The 18,036-nt window shown below is 35.2% G+C and overlaps 1 protein-coding gene across 8 annotated transcripts in view; it reads left to right on the forward strand.

The window, feature by feature from the left end:
- Window positions 1-18,036, forward strand: part of zmat4a (zinc finger, matrin-type 4a) — a 259,922-nt gene that overhangs the window by 52,976 nt on the left and 188,910 nt on the right. The gene's annotated exons all lie outside the window — the stretch shown is intronic.

An 18,036-nucleotide genomic window follows, 5' to 3' on the forward strand; every position in this document is an offset into this window, starting at 1 on the left:
ATTACAGCCACATTTTAAATATGATGCCACAAGCTTGGCACACCTGTCTTTGGGAACTTTTGCCCATTCCTCTTTGCAGTACATTTCAAGCTGTATCAGGTTAGATGGGAAGCGACAGTGTACAGCAATTTTCAGATCTCTCTAGAGATGATTCATAGGATTTAGGTCTGGGCTCTGGCTGGGCCACTCAAGGACATTCACCGACAGGGGCGGACTGGCCATCTGGCAATTCTGGCAAATGCCAGAAGGGCCGGACCATTTTTTAAATGTGGGCTGGTCAGGTTTTTTTTTTTTGGTTTTTTTTTAATATGTATTGTTTTTACATGCTTTTACAAGCTTTTATCTCTTACAAGATGTGATATTATGATGATGATGATAATAATAATAATAATAAATGTTGCGCATTTGGTCCAATCGGCAACGGCCGGCTGGTTTTGAGAGGGGCCGACCCAATCTGAGGTGATGGCGACGTAATCAAAATCTAGCAAGAATGTAAAACAAACAATAAGTGCCACACAAGCCAATTGTCAGAGATGTACCGTTAAAAGAATAGGCGGTGCCGAAAAGCTCAGAGAAAGAGCGCAAAAGGGCTCTAAAATCAGACGCTGCCAAATGCATAAAGTTACTGAAATAATCTCGAACATTCGGCTGCTGCGTCGGAGGACAGTAGCGCGGCAGAGGAGGTAAGAAAACAGAAAATGTACTTCTAAGTCATTATACTAAAACATACCAAGTAAATGTCTCGCCATTCACGCTACTTCTGACAGTTTGTGACAGTGCATTAAACACAGTGACTACATTGTGTTTAACAGTTGTCAGCTTAGCGTAGAACTCCCGCACGTTTTAATATGTCATTATCAGCAGATAACGTGATTTCTGGTATACAGACTGCTGTATGCTACTAGGAATATATTCTAACATGCAAAAGAACCTAAAGCTATAGCCACAGTACTGTATGCATTTGTTGTGAACTCTGAATACATAGCTAGTCTTTAAACTAATACATTAAATACATGCATAGGTTACAGTACATAATCATCTCATTGTCAGGGAAAATGAGATTCAATCTATCCAGAATTATTTTGACTATTCTTTCCACAAAGTTTCCAACAAGTACTGAGTATGCAAGTGCTAGCAATCACTTTGGGTATCCTTGTGGGTTGGTGTGGTCTACAACAAATTAAAATAAACAAATTAAGGAATCAGAAAAAAAATAATACAAATAAAGATACTAAAACACTTCCATGTACAATCAACAAGGGGTACGAGATCACTGATTGCTAGAAACACTTCAAAATAGAAGCTCATGTGAGCCATTTTAACACTGTGGCTCTATTTAAAAATAAATTAACCCTTATGATAGGAGCCTGTTAATGTGTATCACACACACCTTTACACACAAATGGAGGTGCAGCACTAGCAACACTTCAGCATGATTTCACAAATAACTATATATCATGAAGGATTAAAAATGTACAAATCTGCTGGTACACACAAATATTGCTGCTTTTTTCATTTTTGCTTTATATTCTATTCATTTCGGTGCTACTGTTATTACTTAATTGTATTAATTTGTATACAGGGTTTCCGCAGGGTCTTAAAAAGTCTTAAATTTAAAAAAACAAAATATTAGGCCTTAAATAGTCTTAACTTCACTGAAATATTGTGTTGTAGGTCTTAAATCATTTTAAACTGTTCTTAATTTCCCTCTATCCAAGTAAAGCTACCCAATCTGGCCAAATCAGTGTTTTTATTGCAAAGAGATTCAGTTTATAACAGCTGTTACATTATTTTCAGCAAATTCTCCAAATTAAATTCCCTAATCATGGAAGGAAAAATAAAGCAACACACCCCTTTAAATGATCTTCCATTAATACAAAAAACTATTTACCAAAGTTACCAGACCATTTGAAAAAATCCTTTGTGTTTAGCCCTGTATAAGTCTAAAATTTTATTCATAATTGTCTTAAAAGGGTCTTGAAATGTTTTAAATTTGATTTGAATAAACCTGCAGAAACCCTGGTATTCAAATGTTCAGAGCAGTCAGTAAGAAAACATTTTGCTGCAATCTTTACATCCTATACTGTGTTTATTAACTAGGGTGTTGCCAATAGCAGTGCTGTTAGAAAATATGCTACGGTAGGCCTAGCAGAGACAGGGAGGAGTTTGGTAGAGGTAGAAAAAAAACATTACACACTGTACTTTGGGTTAGTAGTTAATTCTACAGTAGAGGTGAACACATGAAAAAAATGTAGTTAAGTCTACATAGTTAAATTTGAACTTAACTGTAGAATAGGCCATAATTGTTAGTATTTATTCTTTATTTCACCTATAATTGTTTCATAAGCACAAATTTATTAAAAACTAGAATGAGTCAAGCCTAGCAAAAGCAGTGATTCAAATAATGATGACACAGTGACTGCAGAGACCAGCAAGAAGCATGGACACAACAAGAGTCAGGCAAGGGTGAGGAACAAGTATAATCTCAGACAGCCATACAGTCATAAATTAGTTAAAGAGTTAAAATGAATGAGAAGATGTAGAATCAGACAATGTGTTTACTGTCAACATGACAAGGAGAAGCCAACATAGTCTATGGACCGTGGCAATAAAGAACAACACTTCAGAGAATGACAAGTATAGTTATTTGTGAATAAAAGTATGCTGAATGTAGTGCTGCATGTCCATTTGTGTGTAAAGGTGTGTGTGTGTGATACACATTCACAGGTTACTCCTATCATAAATAGCAGACAAATGGTAAACAGACAGCACACGGACTTTAAATTATTTTAATTTAGTTTTACTGTATGTATGAATTTGTTATAAACGGGTTGTTTTTCTTCCAGTCACATACATTAAATGTTTAAATATCTATTACATATATGGTACTGCTTATATTATTTCACTATCTGTACACCAATATAAGTAGTTAATGTGCGTGTCTGTCGGTGGGGCTGTGTCGGTGTGGTCATGTGGGCTGGTGTGGCCACAGTGCCAGGGCTGAATTTTTGTCCCAGTCCGCCCCTGTTCACCGAGTTGTTGTGAAGCCACTCCATTGATATTTTGGCTGTGTGCTTTAGGTCATTGTCCTGCTGGAAGATGAACCGTCACTCCAGTCTGAGGTCAAGAGCACTCTGAAGCAGGTTTTCATTCAGGATGTCTCTGTACATTGCTGCATTCATCTTTCCCTCTATCCTGATAACTCTTCCAGTTCCTTCTGCTAAAAACATCCCCAGAGCATGATGCTGCCATCACTATGCTTCACTGTAGCGATGGTATTAGCCTGGTGATGAGCGGTGCCTGGTTTTCTCTAAATGTAACACCTGGCATTCACTCCAAAGAGTTAAATTTTAGTTTCATCAGACCAGAGAATTTTGTTTCTTATGTTTTGAGAGTCCTTCAGGTGCCTTTTGGCAGATTCCAAGCGGGGAGTGTCTTCCGTCTGGCCACTCTACCATACAGGCCTGATTAGTGAATTGCTGCACAGATGGTTGTCCTTCTGTAAGATTCTTCTCTCTCCAAAGAAGATGGCTGGAGCTCAGACAGAGTGACCATTGGGTTATTGATCACCTCCCTGACTAAGGCCATTCTCCCCCGATCTCTAAGCTTAGATGGCCGGCCAGCTCTAAGAAGAGTCCTGGTTGTTCCAAACATCTTCCACTTACGGATGATGGAGGTTACTGGTTTAAGCCTCGGTTGGGTCAGATGGTGTTTCTGTGGGGAGTTTGCATGTTCTCACCTTGTTTGCGGGTGCTCCAGTTTCCCCTACAGTGCAAAGACATGCAGTAAAGGTGAATTGAACAAGCTAAATTGGCCATAGTGTGTGTGTGTGTGTGTGTGTGTGTGTGTGTGTGTATGTGTGAATATTTCACAGTGCTCTGTTGTGGCTGGAAGTGCATCTGCTGCATGTTACATAAAATGGATAAGTTGGCGGTTTATTCTACTGGGTTGACCCTGATAAATAGGAACTAAGTCAAAAGAAAATGAATGAAAAGAATTGACTTTTATATAAGATGTTTGTAAGCTTTATAAAGCTTTGAAAAATGTTTTCCTATACATTTCAATGAAATAAGAACTGTACTTGGTAATAGCCATGCAAGAGGCATTTCAAATATGGCTACCAATGTTGGTATTATTCATCCAAGAATACAGTTTACACATTTGAAACATCCAACTTATTTTCTACTTTGTTTTTCTTTTGTTTGTGAATTAGTTTCACTTTGATGTACAATGGATTTTTTTATAATAAGGGTAAAGTGATGACAGGTAGCAGCTGAAATGTTAAACACAAAAACACAAATTGTGACAAATTGACAAAGAAAAGAGCATATCCATAGTGCCAAGATAAACTTTTCATCAGGTGAAATTACTTCAATATATGTATGTATTCAATATATGTATTTTAGATGTAGTTATAGCATATACCAGCCAGCCAAAATGTGTGTGTTTATATGTATGATGTACCACACCACCAGGCTGAACCATTGATACAATGCAGAATGGATCCATGCTTTCATGTTGTTGACGCCAAGTTCTGACCTTACCATCCAAATGTCGCAGCAGAAAACGAGACTCATCAGACCAGGCAACATTTTTCCAGTCTTCTATTGTCCAATTTTGGTGGGCCTGTGCGAATTGTAGCCTCAGTGTCCTGTTCTTAGCTGACAAGAGTGTCACCCGGTGTGGTCTTCTGCTGCTGTAGCCTATCCACCTCAAAGTTCGACGTGTTGTGTGTTCAGAGATGCTCTTCTGCATTCCTCAGTTGTAACGAGTGCTTATTTGAGTAACTGCTGCCTTTTTATTAGCTAGAACCAGTCTGGCTATTCTCCTCTGACCTCTGGCATCAACAAGGCATTTGCACCCACAGAACGGCCGCTTACTGGATATTTTTCAGACCATGCTCTGTAAACCCTAGAGATAGTTGTGCGTAAAATTCCCAGTAGATCGATCCCAATAGATCTCAGTAGATTCAGAAATTTCAATTTCTGAAATTCTCAAACCAGCCCCTTCTAGCAACAACAACCATGCCCTGTTCACTCACTTAAATCACCTTTCTTCCCCATTCTGATGCTCTGCAGCAGATCGCCCTGACCATGTCTACATGCCTAAATGCATTGAGTTGGTGCCATGTGATTGGCTGATTAGAACATTGCATTAACAAGCAGTTGTACCTAATAAAGTGGTCAGTGTGTGTGTGTGTGTGTGTGTGTGTGTGTGTGTGTGTAGCAGTGTCAGTATGTTTTAATTTACATGTTTTTTTTAAGCATGTTGCAACAGTCTTATATCAACAATGAGCACAAGTTCAATAAACTGCAATTTCACTGCCATGTTTCAGATGATTTATGGGCCTTGCTTTACGTAAAAAAACAAGCTAGCTCTGGAAGCGATTGCATGGATGAGTACAATAGACTGTCAGAGTCAATCAAGCTGTCTGCAACCTCAGACATGGCTGCCAGATACAGCAAATTGTTGTTTTTACGCTCAATTTTACCTTTGTGGTGATTTGAGAAGAATTCCAACCATAGGCACGCTTTTCTTATTTGTTTTAATATGGTTATAATATTAAACACTAACGCTGACAAATCTCACATGCTTCAGCTGTCAGACTGATTTCACAGAGTTAGTCTTGCATGATGGTATGTTCATATCATACATACACAGCCAAATATAATGCATGGTTGTTGCGTTTTAATAATGACACACTCTGATATAAGTTTTAATGTTAATAATGATTCTTTAACCTCTAACATTTGTACGCTCTGAAAATTTAAAAGTCATTATCTAGCCTTGCGCTCTTCTCTTTCTTAAATCAACATTTTGGCTGAATGACGCACATTTTAAGGTAATAAACCTCACTAATCCATTCAACTAAGATGTTAAATCGATCAGTGAGACAACTATAACTTCAGAATGATTGGTGTGGTGTTTAAACACAGAGCTATTGTTGAAATGCCAGTAAATGCAAAATTCCTGTTAGCACCGGTAAAAAATTAAAAGCAAATTACTTTGGTGTGTATCTCAATCGAGAGATGGAAAAAAATAACATAAAAGAATAAAAAATGCAGGAATAATACCAAAAACAATCTTCAGACATATGGTTTTAGTAAATGATCTAGTATTGCAAAATATATTTCAGATGTGGTTTCATCCCTGTCATAGTTGCTGCAGCTGTCTTCAAAAGCCTGGAAAGAGTCGGATGCAGCTTTGCCTTATAAGGAAACAATCTTATGATTAAAACTCTTTCTCTTTTTTTCCAAAGGTCAGACAACACCTTCTGCTTTCAATTAGTGTTTTTAACCAGCCATATTTGCATACTTTCAGTGGGATTTACTACAGTTATGACTGTCAACATCAAGTTGAGTATGTATGGTAATGAATTCCATAAAATTATGTGTAAATATAATGTACTCTCAGAAATAAGCACCCGTTTCGAATGTTATCACTCGATTATATGGGCTACTACTGCGTCCTACTGGTAGGCTCAGAAGGCTGTTATCATCCATCCACATGGTTAATCAGCTATACTAATACACTCTCAGAAATAAAGATACGCGAGTTGTCATTGGGGTGGTACCTTTTCACATACACGTTTGTACTTAAAGGGTTCATATTGGTACCTCAAAAGTATTTAATAATACTTAAACATTTTAAAAGGGAAACGTTTTTGTACTTTTTAGGTATTAATATGTACCCTTGAGATAATAATTTGGACCTTGTAAGTACAAGTTTGTACCTTTTGAAAATTGTTATTGTTATTTGTGCTAGTTTGTCAGATAAAATTGTTTAAAACACATTGAATGGTAAAGCGGATCCATTCGAGGAGGCTGCACAGCCATGGGCTGGACCAGGAGTTCCCCTGGCTCAAGTGCTAATGAAAGGTCTTATGAGCAATATTTGTCTCTTTAGTTTTAGACCTTTTGGCAAATGTCTTAATTAAGTTTAGCTGTTTTAAAGAGTTTACTTATTTTGAACCTTGTTTTAAACAATAGCTAACTGAATTGTATTTTTTAGTGTGTTTAAAAACCGTCAGCAAAACTAAAGCCAATAGATTTCTTTACCCATCTCCCATGCATCCAAGTACATACTTTAAAACACACAAACGCCCACCTTTATCTGTTCTCATTCTATCTTGATTCTTAAATATACTGTAGTGTATACTGTTTAATCATCAATTTGAATTATGTAAAAAATAAATAAATAAATAAAGCGACATTAATTCGCACCCTCTCATGGTAGGTACGCACAGTACCTTATTGATTTGCTTAAATCAATAAGAAATTCCACTGAAGTGAACAATGATGTAATTTTAATTGTTGAGATATAAACTGATTGTTTAGAAAAATAAAAATTCAAATTGAGAATTGAGCCAAAGCTATTGAGAAAAACTAAAAAGGGCATGTGCACTGCACAGGTTGAGCCCTATGTGTGCACGTGCCTGCCTGTGAAAAAAGTTTACAGATTTAACAAAGACTGGTTGCATTTAACTATACAGATTTTTCATTTTATTTTATTTTATTTTTTTACATTTGAGTAAATTTATTTTTCCATTCTTCAGTACACAGAAAGGCATAAAACAATAAATTATTATATTTGTTCTTTTTTTATTCATCTATGGTAACAAAATGGTTCCTATGTTTTACACTGATGTACATAAACTATGTAAATAATGAATTCTTTTCAAGTAGAGTCATTTAGGTCATCGTTTATGTACTTGTATTGTTATCACAATATACAGTTGAATTTTGAGTTGATTTTGTTTTTATTTTTTAAATATTTGCCAAATGATGTTTAACAGAGCAAGGAAATTTTCACAGTTTATCTGATAATATTTTTTCTTCTAAATGAAGTCTTATTTGTTTTATTTCGGCTAGAAAAAAATCAGTTTTTAATTAAAAAAAACAAACATTTAAGGTCAGAATTATTAGCCCCTTTTCAAGCTATTTTTTTTTTCAAAAGTCTACAGAACAAACTATTGTTTTACAATAACTTGCCTAATTACCCTAACCTGCCTACTGTCATTATGGCAAAGATAAAGTACATCAGTTATTAGAAATTAGTTATTAAAACTTTTATGTTTAGAAATGTGTTAAGGAAATCTTCCCTTCGTTAAACAGAAATTGGGGAAAAAATTAAACGTGGGTAATAATTCAGGGGGGTAATAATTCTGACTTCAACTGTATTGCAGAAAAACTAAATATCACAATGTCAGTTTTCAGTCCATACTTTATCTTTATTAGTACCTATACCTAAAGTACAAAGGTGTATCTTTTTAAAAAAAGTTGTGACAACCCAGTGACAGCTTTTGGACCTTAATTTCGACAAATGTTGTTTTGAAATATGTGGCAACTAGGCAAATTTATTAAGCCATTTACATTTAAAATACAAAACATTTGCAAGAGTTTATTTATTAAGCTGTTATTATAAGCAGTGAACGGGACTAAAGCACCGACAGTAATCTTATTGGCTTGTGTACATCGTATCACAGGCGCCGGGCATGCCCAAAATACTTAATTATAACAAACGAATGATAAAAACCTACTGGCAATTTAAAAACTATCAAAAAATCTTTATATATGTAAGCAAGGGGGCACAATGGCTCAGTGGGTATAGTGCGGTCGCCTCACAGTAAGATAGTCGCTGGTTTGAGCTCCGGCTGGGTCAGTTGACATTTCTGTGTGGAGTTTGCATGTTTTCCCCATGTTCATGTGGGTTTTCTCCAGATGCTTCGGTTTCCCCCGCAAGTCCAAAGACACATGGTATAGTTGAATTGGGTAAGCTAAAATTGTCTGTAGTGTATGTGTGTATTTCTTGGTCCTCCAGGTTAGGGGTTGAGCGTTGGGATAATGACCCACCTTGTAAAAATAAAATGTTACGAAACACCAACATGGTTTGGCTGAATATCAACTTCGATATAAACGGCCCTGGGAGTAGGAGTAAGATGTAAGCACAATTGATAAGTTGTGTCTTCAGCTGTTGTGAGTTAAGTTGTTAATCTTGTATTTTATATTGTCTCAAATTAACCATAACCTGTTGGGAAAAAACATCTTGTTTTTGATAAGCACTAATTGTTTTTTTTTTTTTTTTGCTACACCATTTTGAGCGTTGTTAACGAAAACAATAGTCCCTGTTTTACATTTTTTATTTTTATATCTTCCGAGAATCCAAAAAGTGCCACATATTGATAAATAATGTCATGATAGCTGCTTTAACATCAAGTTATGATTGAATTGCCTCTTGCTTTAGTTGTGAAATAGTATGAGAACAAGCAGGAAATGTTCATGGGCCAATGACATGACCACATTATAATGTTCTTTAGTTAATTAGTACAATTAATCAGACATTTGTAGTAAAACTGTGATTATGCAAAGAAGCCAAAAAACATGATTACTACTCTTACAAATAAAACCGTCTAATTGTTGTATATCACATAAAGCAAGCACCACTTTCACTAATTTAGGCCTGAATAGTTAGTATCTTCATCTGAACATCTAGCAACAAAACTTAAATTTAAATTATATTGATAAAGCAAATGTTAATTGCCATGTTTCCTAAATGTTTAGTTTCTCTGCTTTTAAACTTTAGCCTGTCTTATGCGATTTTATCTTCCTGCTGCCAATAATTTTGTGGCTGAAGGAATTTTAAACTAAACACTTAAAAGAGATAGGGGTGCTTGCATGAGGTAATTGTTTACATTCCTTAAACATATTTTGTTATGATTACTCTCTGTAAAATGCCTTTAATCCGGGTCCTTTGCTTCTCACAGTCACCTACATCTCCATTTTGTCTCTGACTCCTCTCTTGCTTGCATCGGAATTTGCTTCATAATGTCCAGGAATAGATAACAGGCAACCTCTCAATTAAAAAAATGTCGATAAAGTTGGAAAAATGCCTTGGTGATTTTTTAAAAGTATAATATAAACTGTAAGTGCACCTTATCTTCATGCAGTGGTCAAGACTGATCTAACATCGTGTTCTGGAACTATGTGGGAGGTCTGATCTTTCCACAAAGTCTGATATTTGATAAGTCGACACACTCATTTGACCTGGCTGAATTCCTGTAGTTCGGTAACAGATGTGAAAATGTTGGGTATTGATGATGTAGCCGAAAAAAAAAAACAAATAAATAAAATTATAAAAATAAAATTAAATAAAAAAAAATAATTAAATTAAATATTCCCAGTGTGTATCATTCAAATTTCTAGAACAAGACTGTAACATATTTATTTAATCAAATTATGTAGGCACTTATAACTGAGGAACAGATTAGCAACAATGATATTGAGGCAAACAACCCAGGGCAAGATAAAAATTGCAATGCCAGCATAACTGTCAGTCTTTACAGTAAATAATGTAATTTAAGTAAAATAAAGGGATTTTACTCCTAATTCATTAAATAAATATTAATGCAAATATTCTTATCATTCCTATTTATCACAAATATTAGCTAGTAAAAAACCTTTTTGTTGCTTGATAGGAACAAAATACTAATAACACTGAGGGTTATATTCTGTGTATTTCCCATAACTTTGAATTAAATTTATAAATTAGTGGTGAAGCCTTCACAAACATAACACATTGACATATCAGACTTTACTTTTCAGTGTCAGTTACTAATAATAATAATAAACTTGTAATATATTGTTTGAATCCTAATATAAAATGATGCTTAAAATGTAACATCATAGGGAAAAATAAGTTTTATATTGTTTTTAATGTTCCTTTTTTTTGTTATAGCTCTCATATGAAAGCAGACAGTCTCTTGGTGCTGGAAAAAAGGACGCAATTTGGCAATGCTAAGGTTTTATTTAACAGGTTCCTGTGTACTGGCGCACAGTTTGCATGAGAAAAAAAAAATCCTCAGAGTAGAAGTTTCAGTTGAAAGTTCAGTGTTGCTATTGTTGTATCCCTTTGGGTATAGCGAGACCCTAAAGCGAACATGAATGTAAAACTAATTTATAACCTAAAATGCTCGCCTGTAAGCCTTCCAAAAACCAGACAGGGAACGAAGGTTAAGGGTTGAACTCTCTTGAAATTAGCCATAAACATTACATTGAGTAATGAAGTGTTAAGTGACCAGGGAAATTAAAATGGTAGCATTGCTGCAGAGACATAAATGTACAGGTTAGCCGAGTGTTTTATTGAAACACGTCGCGCTAAAGCTTTCAGTCTGAGGGAAATGTGCAGTAATTGTACATTACATATATGCCTTATAAATTACGGTCTGAGAGAACAAAAACGTGATCATATAAAAGCAGATTTGCCTGCCATTTTCTGTTACTTTCCTTCAGTGTTGAGGAAATTTATTTATTTATTTTTTCAAATAGTGCATTACAGCCTTTTTACTTCTTAAAATTGAATAAATAGTTACTTTTTAGGGAAAGTAATGTTACGTTACTTTTGTGTTACTTCATAAATCCAGACTGGGCTTGTTTGTTTGAATATAAAAACAAGCATTATATACAGTATATACACACACAGGGCTTTGCAAAAACATTGATGTATTTACCTATCGTGATAATATCTTTCACGATAGTGTATCGATAGTCCAACCGTAGCTATCGATTCAAGTTGTGCCAAACAACCTCCTCCTGTGCTCCAGTAGATGTCGCTAACTCGCTATTAGAAAAACGCTAAGTATTATGGTATCAGAAGTAAGCAAGCGTGAGCATGGTGAAAAATATAAAGATACCTCCAGCTTTTAGAGCTGACTTGTGACTGCACTTTGGTTTTAACACTATACCAGAGTACTGAATTAGACAAAAAAATGCCATTTGCAAGCTTTGCAAATCTATCTTAAAATATTCAGGAAACACTATGAAATTGCGTTATAGCAGTACTGCGACCTCAACCGAAACCTCTTGATTCAAGGCAAACTACACTGGATAACATCATTTACAAGTTTCCGTCTACCTCAACTAACATTGCAGAGTTACTAAAAACTGCATAGGGGGAATGGGACGTTCCAGCACAGCTGGCCGGCATGTTGCATGTAAAATGTTTTGCGCATGCCATCAATTTACCTATGTGCGACCAGTTTTCACCGCAAAATTTTAGTCGCACTGTCAATTTCTAATAGTTTACCGCATATTAGAGCACTGTGTTCCAGTTTTGGGTTTACTTGATGCATTTGATTTTTTTTTTTTACTTGCTTTAGTTTTATAAATTATTTATTTCATTTATATGTGACTTTAGTGGCATATACATTTTAGTTAAGTGTTTAAAAACAATATGCATTTAATACATTTCAGTGAGTTCTATGTTCAATCACACTGTGCAGTTCAAGTTGTCTATATAACATAACACACATACTAACACAAACGATTGCAATGTATCAAAATAATTATTGTATCGAAATATATCGTATCGTATCGATATATTGTATCGTGACCCATGTATTGTGATAAGTGTCATATCGTGAGGCACTTGCCAATACACAGCGCTATACACACATTGTATATATAAATGTATATATGTAAGGCATCATACACCAAAATGTGATGAACTTTAGGATTGCACACTTCAGGATGCAAAATTAAAAGCAACCAGTTACTTTGTTAGTTACTTTATTACAAAAGTAATCTGATTACACATCTCAAGTTACTTGTAATCCATGACCCCCAGTAGTGCTTTCCTCGGGTTTTGAACTGCCTCCTGATGTTTCTAAGATGGACACAAGTGCGTGAGACTTTTCCCAACCCCTCACATTTTGAGAAGAGGGGGTGTTAAGAGAGATGGGGCCCGAAAATACGGTAGGGTTGGGGGTGTGGGAGGACAGGGTTTGCCAGCTAAGCAGCTCAGGCAGCTATTGTTGGTGCACCTGGCCACAAGACTCATTTCTAATTTATAAAGCGCCTCCCAGATCTGCCAAGGGGAGCTTTACTCATGAGGCACCTCAGACCTCTATTGTTTATTATTCTCCCCCTGCTCCCACTTACATCTGACTGCAAAACGTTGACCAGAAACACACTCGTGGCTCAATTTTTCATTTTTGTGTGGAGCTTGGGAGGTGAGTCACGGTTAGAATGCATTTTATACCAGACATATAGAGCACACACATTTATTCCTATTGTAAACACACTTAAACCCTCTTGGAGTCCAGCGCACACAAAGCCATAAATGTACATGCTCTACAAACTGCTTATTCCATCATTCAATCATCATTAGTTTATGTGTGTAAAGCCGGTAAAATAACTACAAAATGCTCACAGGTAGGAGTGGTGTGATAATTACCCGCAAAGATATCTTAACGTGTTTTTAAAATTTTTCAGTAATGTTCATTAAACCGGTCAATGTTTTTTTTTTTTTTTTGTGCTGCTGTTTTGTTTGTGTTTTCTTGTTTTGTTTTTTGACCTGTTATGGTTAAAGGTACCATAGAATTGAATCTGTATTCATCTATGCATAGTTCAGTTGAGTAATCTTCGTTCGTAGTACAGTACATGGAAGTAAATTGCAGGTTAACTATGCTTATATATAATAACTTTAACTGTTAATGTATTAGTTACTACAACCCCAATTCAAAAAAGTTGGGAAATTATGGAAAATGCAAATAAAAAAAGAAAGTAGTGATTTTTAAATTGACAAACATTATTTAACGTCTTCCTCATGATTCTCTTTTCAAAATAAACATGTATTTCAATATTGTGGGACAGCAAACGATGAAGTAATTTAGGTGTAATGTTGTCCCATTCTTTCTGCATACAAGTCTTAAGATGGTCAACAGTATAGGGTCTTCATTGTCGCATTTTGTGCTTCAAAATGCACCTCAAATTTGTGGTCTATGGACCTGGAGACAGGTCGGGACTGCAGGCAGGCCAGTCAAGTAACTGTATCCTCTTCCTCCACACCCAGGACTTTGTAACGTGTACAGAATGTGCAAAATCAAACAAAAAGTGCTTAAAGGTATCGTAAAAAATTTTGTCGGTGTTCTTTGGGTAATGTACCCCTCAGAATAAACAGAAAAAATCAATCCAAGGCACTCGGAAAATATGGAAAAAAATATTTAAAAGCCTGTATTCTTTAAAACTATTCCTTAAAACTGGGCCTATGCGATTTGGCAAACAACTGCCTTTCATCAGGCAAACAGTGATCATGTGTGTCTGGAGTTTCTTTTGAATGCTACATTTCATGACTCTTTAAAATATCTAAACAATACTAAAATAATATATTGAATACAAGGTCAACTCAACATCATCATTAATACAGCATTGATAATGGGAGAAAAATGCATAGGTGCTGTTTTAAGGAATAGCCTTGTCAATAAAGGCTTATACATTTTTTTTTTCAACATTTTTTTAGTGCCTTGGATTGATGTGTGCAGAATGTGGTTTTGTATTGTCTTTTTGAAATATGCATGGGTGTCACTGGAAAGGAAGGCAGCATATTGTGCTCCAAAATCTCTTTGTACTTTTCAGCATAAATGGTGCCATCATCACAGAAGTGCAAGTTACCTTTGCCAAGGGCATTGACACAACCCCATACCATGACAGTCCCTGGATTTTAAACTTGTTGCTAATACAAGTCTGGGTGATCCTTCTCTTCTTTGGTCTGGAGCACATGGGGTCCATTTCTTTTAAAAGAAATAACTGAAATACTGATTCATCTGACCACAGAACATGTTTCCATTGTGTGATGGTCCATCCCAGATGCCTCAAAGTCCAGAGAAGTCAACAGCACTTCTGAACATGGTTAACATAGGGCTTCCTTTTGGCACAGTACAGTTTTTCCTGGCCTTTGCAGATGTATTGTGGTACTTGAAGTTTTGCCCAAGTAGTCCTGAGTACATGTGGTGATATTGCTTGTAGAGGAATGGTGATAGTTGATGCAGTGCAGCTGGAGGTGGAGATCATGTTCAGCTTAGGCTTGCACCTTATCATTTACGCACTGAAATTCCATGAGATTTCATTAATCTTTTGATAATGTTACACACTGTTGAAGGTGAAATATCCAAATGTCTTCCTATCTTTCTTTGAGGAACATTGTTTTTTAACTTTTATCTATCTATCTATCTATCTATCTATCTATCTATCTATCTATCTATCTATCTATCTATCTATCTATCTATCTATCTATCTATCTATCTATCTATCTATCTATCTATCTATCTATCTATCTATCTATCTATCTATCTATCTATCTATCTATCTACTTATCTATCTATCTATCTATCTATCTATCTATCTATCTATCTATCTATCTATCTATCTATCTATCTATCTATCTATCTATCTATCTATCTATCTATCTATCTATCTATCTATCTATCTATCTATCTATCTATTCAAACAATAATTGAACTCCATTCATCAATCCATCCATCCATCCATTCATCCATGCATCCATTCTGCTCAAATAATTCTGAAAGAAGTAATCTTCTAAATTAAACTTATTTTTTTCACAACTCCTAATCAAATCAATTTAATAATGTGTGTCCTTTAACATCATGCCTATTAATTTACAGTATAAATGTGAAAAACATTGGTTTGTTCGTACATATGAAATGTCTGAAGCATTTACACTTTTTTATGACATTTTTTTCTACTTTGATAAACTTTAACTTCGCTACTGTATATTCCAGAGTATATCTTTACTGGAAAACATTGCATAAAAAGATTTGTAACTGGAGAAATGATTACTATGACCCAAGATGGGGTAAACATTTTTGTTTTTGTAAATGATACTATTATCTGCTTTGCGTAAACAGCAGAAATGTGAATTTGTGAAAACAAATGATGTCATGGGCTTATTATATGGTCAGTCTAAGATAATGAACAAGCTTTGAACCAAAACAAAAAATGACTGCAGGACTTTATGTGAGCAGGCATGGGGTTTTCTTTACACTGCCAACTATTTCCTGGCATAGTACGTTGCTGTAATCATTTTCATAGTATCTTTGTGGACTGTTTTGGCAATGCTGTGGTCCTCTGTACAAAAAACAAACCAACAAAAAACATTTACCATTATGATCATTTTTGACTAATTCCTTTGTCAGGTCAACAATTTTTCCAACTCTACTGTGTGAGTTAATGAATTTTCCACATCTTTTAATTATCTGTATGCAAAGTTCCCAAAGTACACTGAATCGGCAATAACAAAGTTTTGAACACAGACCTTATGTGAAGCACCTTTAAAAATCACCTCATTAAAGAATGGAGTGAGATTAGATTCTAGCTGATGAGCTCAGACTAGGCTCATACCTGGGTTTTTTTCTGCTGGACAATGTTTCTTTGTGCTCGACTTGGAGATGGAGAACTATCATCTTTCCAAGTGCCTATGGCTAGTCAGACAAAGAGAAAAGGAAGAGAGAGAGAGAGGCTGAGGAAAGATACCCATCTCAGAAGAACTCATTTTTCCTAAATTTGACAGAACATTAGCTTACTTAAACAAAAAATAAATAAATAAATAGATAAATAGAATACAGAAAGGGGAAAGATTGTGAGCAATAGATAATGAGAGGATGATTAAGTGATTTTATCTGCTGGAGAATCAAAGTTTCCCTGACGTCTGCCAGATCTTCCACACATCGTTTCTGTCTGAAGGCTCCCCCTATTGGAGAAAAGTTGATAGTGACATTATGTCTACTCAGCCAAGGACAAAATGAAGATAACATATAGAAGTCATCTATCTATCTATCTATCTATCTATCTATCTATCTATCTATCTATCTATCTATCTATCTATCTATCTATCTATCTATCTATCTATCTATCTATCTATCTATCTATCTATCTATCTATCTATCTATCTATCTATCTATCTATCTATCTATCTATCTATCTATCTATCTATCTATCTATCTATCTATCTATCTATCTATCTATCTATCTATCTATCTATCTATCTATCTATCTATCTGTTTGTCTGTCTGTCTGTTTGTCTGTCTGTCTGTCTGTCTGTCTGTCTGTCTGTCTGTCTGTCTGTCTGTCTGTCTGTCTGTCTGTCTGTCTGTCTGTCTGTTTCCATTAATTAGTATTTGTGGACATTTTTTGGAAATAATTTATGGAAATGGTTTTGTTAGTTGTAAAACATCCAGAAATGTAATGTTTCTAGATAACTTTTGTACATTTTTCAAATCATCTGTGACATTTGCAAAACAGCAAGTGCATTTGTCAAAAAAACTCATACAAATAGAAAAACACTGTTGATTACCTGCAAAGTCTCTTGCTCAAAATCCTCAGTTCATCTCTCAAAAATAAATATCTGTGTCAATGAACACGTCAGTGCCCTCAGAATGACAGGTCCTTGCGTTATTGTGTATGAATGAGACATTCAAATTACTTAGTCATCTTGTCAATAAATCTGTGTACTGGATGGATGTTCTGATGTAAACTAGGGCTGCAGTTTTGAGGACAATTATTGTAAATTGTAGGTTACACCTTGTAATTGTTGGAATTACAGTGCAGTCTTTTTACACCTCGTGGCGTGCTTGCCTGTTTGGCCACAAATTGTCATTCAAATCACAACTCTGTTACATTGTGTTGTGCTCCGTCTATATTAGAGAAAGTCAAGATTTATTGGTGAGAAATTCACCAATACAGGACAGATTTTTTAAAAAAAGTCTTACGGAAATGTGTAGAAATATGCTTGACATAAGTTGACATTTTCACTCATTTTGCATCAACATATGCTATGAACTAAGCCTAAATGTTGTGGGGGGTGAGACTATTTAATTATTTGATTTACTATTTGATCAACATGACATAAACAATTAATAATGTAGGAAATAGTTTGTTTTTCCTGTCTATGGGACTTAGAAAAATTTGTCTTGTGATTCATGTCCAGTCAAATTGCACATAGAAGGTAAATAGCATTATAATGAACTACCTCAAGACATGCACACTTTATAAATTCAGCAAACTGTTTGGATGCATTAAAAGTGTTGAAGAAGATGTCAAATATCTTCACTCCGAGAGACTGTTTAAACTACATGTAATGATGAGAAGATGACAGATGTTTACTGTATGACGACCGAAACGACATTAAACTATAACTAAATGCACTACAGAATGTTACGTTTACACGCACACAAAGTTAAACGCG

The sequence above is a fragment of the Danio rerio genome, chromosome 5 (genome assembly GCF_049306965.1).
Source record: "Danio rerio strain Tuebingen ecotype United States chromosome 5, GRCz12tu, whole genome shotgun sequence".
Lineage (NCBI taxonomy): Eukaryota > Metazoa > Chordata > Actinopteri > Cypriniformes > Danionidae > Danio > Danio rerio.